The sequence below is a fragment of the Cannabis sativa genome, chromosome 4 (genome assembly GCF_029168945.1).
Source record: "Cannabis sativa cultivar Pink pepper isolate KNU-18-1 chromosome 4, ASM2916894v1, whole genome shotgun sequence".
Taxonomy (NCBI): Eukaryota; Viridiplantae; Streptophyta; class Magnoliopsida; order Rosales; family Cannabaceae; genus Cannabis; species Cannabis sativa.
Window position 1 is genome coordinate 52,530,366 of NC_083604.1, and position 8,072 is coordinate 52,538,437.

The following is an 8,072-nucleotide window of genomic DNA, read 5'->3' on the forward strand; positions in this document are numbered from 1 at the left end:
TCATCTTCAAAAAATAACTAAAAAAAGAATTGTGTTTTTTGTTTTTAGAATTGTGTTATGAAAAGTCAGAATGGAAAATAGTTTTTTATTATTTTAAAATTTTACTAGTGTTTAACTCATGTATATTTTTCCTTTTTGTTATAAAAAAAGTCAATATTTTATATCATACCACGATATGAACACATCCCACCTCGGATCGGGCCCTGAACCTAACCTACCGTTTGGGGCCAAGTTAAGGTCCGGTCTAAGTTCGGGGTCGTGTTCGAGGTCTAGGGTCGAAGTGTTAGGGTCTATGCCTTGAAAAATATGTAAAGATATTACTGTATAAATAATACTTGAACATTTTTATATATACTTGAATGTTAAATTATTGATATTTGATATTGAATATATATAAATATCAAAAAATTCTGTATTCATATATGAGGTTGTGACTTGTATTATACGGAAAATTGAGATCACTTAACCATGAATAAAATAATCAACAACATATAAAGTTATGGAATCTTTAATCAACGATTGCTAGTGCGGTTCACTGATACCCATTATTCGATGGAAGCAATCTCGATTCATATTGTTGATGTAGTATGATATCTAAGTGAATGAGTTGTATATGATAGAGATTATATATGACATGGATCGATGTGTAATTAAATTGTCTTTATCAAACATATTGTTTACTATAAAGACCTAATTCATATCATAAAGATGATCAATAGTAGATCGGTCTAAATCCTGAGTAATCATGAACTCTTGTTCATGTTATTAGTTTCTTTGATTCACTCGTCAAAGTTTATCAGAGAAGATGATTCTTACAACTTCTGTTTTGAAAATATAATAATGTGAATGGTTGGAACCATTATATACAATTATGGAATCCTAACTTTCCTAACAGATTGAATGTAGGTTCCATTTAAGTGTTAATTCTGAAACTGAAAAGTTATGCACAAATTTAAATTGGATCTAAATTATACTTTCACTAGTGAATTAACAATATTAAAGGAAAAAGAAGTAATTCGAAGGGTAAAACGGTAATTTGACCAAAACTAATTACGAACTGACACAAGGAGGGCTAATCACTAAAACTAATTATATCAATAGACACTGCAGTAAAACTCAGTAAATATAATTATATAATTACTAAGAGCTCAATTCCATGTTTATAGTGGAGTAATTATGAAATTAATAAACAAGATTATTTGGTTAATGAGATTCAATAAACAATCTAGTTTATTGGAGCTTAGTATTATAGGTCTATGGTCTCTGGATCGCCACCTTTAAATGCTGGCAAGGATAGGGATAGAAGTTGTATATTGATGTTCGAAAATATCTATCTTGATTTGCCAAAATAGTTTTATTTATTTTGTAATAAATAATTTATTTTTAAAATTTATCAATTAAATAAATTAGGAAAAAGACAAAAAAAATTCTAGACAAAAGAAACTACTATTGTATTTTTAAGACAAGAGTGACGCTACCTATAATGTGTTGAGACACAATTAGGCGCCCTCTAATGTAGGGATGTTCCCATTAGATTTTTTTTTTTTTTTTGTTAACTAATTAATTCAAGAGATAAATATTTATTTGAATTTGAAAAATAATTACAGATATTTAAGTTGGTTGAGATATTTTTTTAAAGTAGTTAAGAGATTCTCTTCAAGTGGTTAAAATATTCTCTCAAGTGGTTGAGAGATTACCTCAATCAGTTATTGAATATTTAATTCAAACATAAATATCTAATTTAAATAAATATTTATAATAGATTCGATTATAAATATTTATTTAAATAATTAATTATGTTTTAATTTATTATTTTAAATTTAAATATTTTTTAAATAAAATTTCTATTGCCTTTAATTTTTATATATCGAATAAACCTAAAAACATATACATATTATTTTTTAGGAAGCCTAAAAAGGATTAATCAGATTAAAACCTTTTTCCATCATCATCACTCTCAAAGTCCTTGCTCAAATGTTGAGAATAACCAAGAATGTTATATACAATACATAATTTAATAGCCTGCATTATTCCTTGTATATGGTGGAAGATCTGAAAAACTACAGTGTGAGTTATTCATCATCATTCGAGGATATAACTTACGAAAAAAAAAACAGAAATACCTTGATATGTTTCAAGAGGTAAAATTTATTTCTATCTATTTACTTTAGATTTAATATATATATACATTTGGTGATCTTGAGGATGTGGTATGATGATAATCATATATTATTATTCTACTACGTACCTAATTTAGTACCACAAAACCAACATAGGGATGGGTCTAGGGGTCCGTTTGGGTCCGAGTCTAGGGTTTAGGGTTGTGTTCGAGGTCCAAGGACAGGGCAAAGGTCTAGGGCCGGATCTCGAGGTCCATTCGAGTCGAGTTTAGGGGTTTAGGTATGGTTTGGGGTTAGAGTCCCGGTCCGGGTCCGAGGTCCATGTTTGGGTGTGGGGTTTGATTTTGGGCTTTGGGTTCCAGGTCCGGTGTCTGGGGTCCGAGGTCCAAGTCTGGGTTCGAATTTAGGTCTAAGGTCGGGGTCAAGGTCCAAATCTAGGGTCTGGGGTCCGAGTTCGATTTGTGGTCCGAGTTTGAGGTCTGGTTCGGGTTCGAATCCGGGTTCGAGTCCGTGTTTAGGTTCGCGGTCTTGGTCTGAGGTCCAAGGTCCAAGGTTTGAAGTTTGATTCTGGGTGCAGGTCTGGGTCTAGGGTTTAGGCTGGGGTTCGAGTCCAATTATGGGGCTAGGTGCGAGTGTGTGTCCGAGTCTGAGGTCTAGGCCGGGGTCTGGGGTCACGTTTGGGTTGGGGTCCAGGGTTTGAGTCTAGGTGTGGGTGTGTGTTCGGGTCTAGGTCCAAGGCCTGTGTCCAAGGTCCAGGGCCCGAGTCTTGGGTCCAAGGTCTAGGTCGGGGTTTGGGGTCCTATTTGAGTCCAGGGTTCGCGCCCTGGTTTGGGGTCTGCGTCCGTGTTCGGGTCCACGATCCAAGTTCGTGTATGTGAGCAAAAATATAAAAAAGAATATTTTAAGAAAAAAAATATTTTTGAAAATAGAAAACAACATTTTAATATTTTCTGTTTTCTAGTTTTTAAAAATACGATTTTTGAAAAACTATATTTAAAAAATTTGGTCAAACGTCCCCTATTAGTTTTTAGAAGTTATTTTCTGTTTTTAAAAAGTAAAAGCAGTTTTTAAGTTATGAAGCCAAACAACCCTTAATATTTTATTTTATCTCTCTTCCTCATCATTTTTGACACTCTTACTTTTAAAAGTACTAGTGATAAGCACTTTTCAAATTTATCATTATGTTGCCACACAATATTATTTAATATTATTTGTTTTAGTTTTATTAAAAAAAATGAGTATGGCATTAATTCTAAGTTTTGGCATCAATATTACTTTTTAATGTGGCACCTGTTATCCCAAGAATTCGCCTAAGTGACATGGCATTAGTTAGAGTGACACGTGGCAAAAAAAAAATACACAATTAGCCGTTATTTTGAACCATATCATTCAAACACATTGCTCGGCTAGTCACATTTCTCGACTAATCACATTATTCGACCAATGGCATCCGGCTAGCATGATTCGACAAGATTCTATTGCTAAGTATTCGTAGGGCAATACCCTAATCGACCTACCGACCAGTAAGGCTTAACTGAATGTATACAAGATCTACGAAATTAACCTCCAAATCTCTAAAGAATAGGCCATAATGGTTTCCTACAATCAAGGGATTGAGGGAATAAACCGTAAGCATTGAATATTCTGTAATTAATATTATTTATTCACTTGTAACTATATAAATAGTGATTCATATTCACAATTTAAAGGACTGAATTCTAGACTTTCAAGAGAGTTATTACGCTGCAAAATACTATCTCTAATTTATACAAAAGAATATCAAGAAACTCACTAGACCATGTTCTTGTGATCTTTATATATCCAAAAGAAATACCAAGTAAAGGGAGTAGGTCATTACCAAATCTGGGGCCAAACCTCTATAAATCATTTGTGTCATTTATTGCTTTTTTATTATTATTAATTATCAAACATTATCATTGTCATATAATTGATTCTACATCGTTGACTAAAACAAGGTCAATATTTTGGTGCTTTCATTTAGAACTTGATACGTCTCTACTCTCAACACAATATTTGTGTTTCATCTATTTTTAAATCATCTCTGATTCAAGAACAGTGGTTCAAACTGTTGAAAATTATTTTACCAGGATCTAGACTTACTACCGTGTATGTTTCATTAACATCCTAATATGAATTCTAAAACAATGAAATAAACACATATAAAGTTTAGGAAACCTTACATTGGGTGCAGCAGAATATAATGACTCATTCCGTTCAGATCTCTAGTCCTTGATTCCTTTCTGTAGCAGAGCATCACCAAGATCTGAACCTGGATCTCTTTCTCTCCTTCCTTTATGTTGATTCTCCTTCTTGTTGGTTGGAATCTCCTACAGTCTTACACACTATGATTGAGAAACCACTTGATGTGTGTGGGCACTCACTCATTCACTAATGGCTGAAAAATATTTGTGAAGATAGGCTATAGTGTTTTCGAAATTGAAGAAGAAAGAAGAAGGAAGAGGTCTCATCAAAAGCTAGGTTATTAGCTTTGGAGGCATTAGTTGGATAATGAGACGATAACCTTCCTTTTATACTATTCTTCAATAGGGTTAGAGTTGAATTAAATGGATTAAAAAAGAATAAAATATTGGGCAAAAATACCTCTTGGCCGTGTACAATAAGTGGACCAATCTCTAGTTACAATTTTGCCACTTTATTTCAACCACTTATTCTTCTTTTCAATAATACCATATTTTTCAATTCAACCTTATAAATGCCAAACTATTTATTTAATATTTAAAATAACTATCAAATAAAATTGTCATTTATAATATTTATTAATTAGACTCCATAAAGTCTCTTAATTAACAAATAAACCCCAAAATACTATTTCTTCACAATCAAGCCATAACATAGTGAAAATTCATAAACTAGACATAGTCTAATTTTAGAATTATAATTGATTAATCAAAATCAATTAACTGAGTCTTACAAGCAGTATGGTCTCAACTAGTATGGGGACCATGAGCCTATATAAACCGAGCTTCCAATAAGTCGAACCGAATTTACCAAGTAAATTCCCTAACTTATTAATTCCTTATTGAATCCACACTTAGAACTTGAAATTGCACTCTCAGTTATATAGAACGCTCTATATGTTCCACGATATAGATACGCTATTAGTTATCCATTGTTATAATCCTAATTTGATCAATGACCCTCTAATAGATGATCTACATTGAATAGGCACTAAATTACCGTTACACCTTCAATGTATTTTATCCTTAAAATACTTAGTTCCGTATAAATGATATTTCAGCGAAGTGAAATGAGATCTCCACCATTTATCTATGTTTAGCCAAGCTCGAAGGATATCATCGTTTCACTTTTAAATTCCTATAGAAGTTATAGACTCCATATTTATGTTAGCGCTCCCACTCAATTATACTATCATGTTCCCAAAATGTACGTATCACCCTGACCCAAAAGTAGGCTTAACTAACAAATCAAAGAACATGTATAATACTTTTGAGATCGAACCTAAACATATCAGGATTAAGATCATTTGATCTAGGATCAACAGGTGATATTGAGTTGAATAGATATTACGGTAAATTTTAATATATCTAATCAAAGTTCAATATCGGTCCCTTCCGATGTATACTCCATACATCCGATACTGGTAAACTTTGCCAATGCCCTGGAAAGGACATACCACTTATCCAAGGTGTAAGAATACCTATCGCTGATTATACCATGCCAGTCTAAATCCAGTGTTCTGACAAATCAGGGAATAAACTTTCGAACATATAATTAAGATTATATTCCACTGTGTTGACAACACTATAATCATTAACAAATTCATATGTTCTGGACTTAAATAGAATTCATACATTATGTATATAATCATAAAATAAATCATGTGAACCATGCAACATTAAATGTTATTTCTGATCTTTATTAATAAGTAAATCTGATTATATTGAAATGAGTTTTATTTAGGGCACAAAACCCAACACAAACTAGGAGGGCTGCATCCACTGAACCACATAACCCGATGGCCACTGATCTAAACATCCAGACACCTGTGAATACTGGCGAGGATAACCCCAATGCGTGTTTGCTACCCCGAAACAACGCCTCCGTGGGAACAAGGGTTGGAGACCCAATTTTCACTAAGACATAATTTAGGAACACTACCAGAGTCACCACTGAGATCCCTAGCTTTACTCCTGGTGTCCAGGAATTTGGAAACACCAGCAAGCAATACCTTGGGGAAACTGGGGCTGGGACTGTCCAATCCTCTATTTGAGAACCCTGCGTAGATTTGTTGTTCATTAACTGGCACGAAAACTAAAAAAGAGCATTTTCATCATTAATTCACACCTTGATTTTGAAAGGCATTAAAACCAACTGCATTAATTATCCCTAAAGCTCTCATCATTATCTCATTTAATTGGTTGTCGAAAACCTCAGTCAACAATAATGAATAAAACAAATAACACAAAATAACTCAAACTAGTTATAATTAAAATAGAACCGGTTCTATAACAATGTTATAATGAATAAAACAAATAACACGAAATAACTCAAATCGGTTATAACTAAAATAGAACCGGTTATATAATATAATGAATATAAACAAGTAACACGCAATAACTCAAACCGATTACAATTAAAAAACAAAGAGAAAATCAATTCCTAAAACACTGAAACATAAATTAAAAACAAAACTAGTTCTACAATAAAAATACCTTATAATGCACAATATACCATAAAATCAGTTTGATTTTTTTTTTTTAAAAAAAAAAGTGAGGATCAATCCCAAAAAATATTGAGGCATAAATATAAGAAAAATGGTTCCACAATAAAATAAATAAATACAAATAATAACACACAAGAACTCAAATATAATATAAAGAAACCAATTATATTTATCAACTAGTTAAAAATTTGAGACAAAAAAACTGGTTCCGTAAAGTAACTAAGATAAAAATTCATACACAAAAACCGCTTAAACAAAATAACTCAAACAAAAAATACCAATTCAACATGCTCAAACCCACAAAATAATTACACCCATACCATATCTACCCTAAAATACTCATTCATTATGTTATATAACCAGTTCTATTTTAGTTATAACCAGTTTGAGTTATTTCGTGTTAGTTTTTTTATTCATTATAACACTGTTATAGAACCGGTTCTATTTTAATTATAACTGATTTGAGTTATTTTGTATTATTTATTTTTATTCATTATGTTACAGAATCGGTTATATTTCAATTATAACTGGTTTGAGTTATTTTGTGTTATTTATTTTTATTCATTATGTCATAGATTTGGTTCTATATTTATTTATATCTGAGACATACACGTTTGGTAATTTTTCCAACGACGGTGACTTTTTTGGTAATTTTTTTGACAATAATGACTTTTTCGTCGACTTTTCTGGCAACAATAACTTTTTTAGCACCGATGACTTTTTCGGCGACTTTTCCGATACTAATAAATTTATGGCTAAACTTATTATTATTTTACAAATATAAAATTTCTATTTTTTCTTAATAAAAATATGACATAAAAAACCTGTATAAATATAAAAAATAAAAAGAATAACTCATAATCCCATAATAATATCATTTATTTGGAAGAAGTTTCAATGATTTCATTTATATTGTAACCATCATAGTTATATTTTTTAAGCCATTGGATTACTATTAAATAGTTGTGATTAATTTAGAAATTAAATAAAAATAAATAATAAATAACTTGTAACTTGAAAGTTACCTAATAATTTATTTCCTTATAAAATTTTAATTAAGATTAATTATATTTTAAAATTAAATTAATTATAATTATTAATTAACTTTTTGCAATTTATTACTATACAAGGATCTTTTAGCAATTTATTTTCTTGCACTTAAATTATTTAAAATTTAATAGTAAAACTTTTTATAATTTAAAATTATACACATATAATTTCATAAT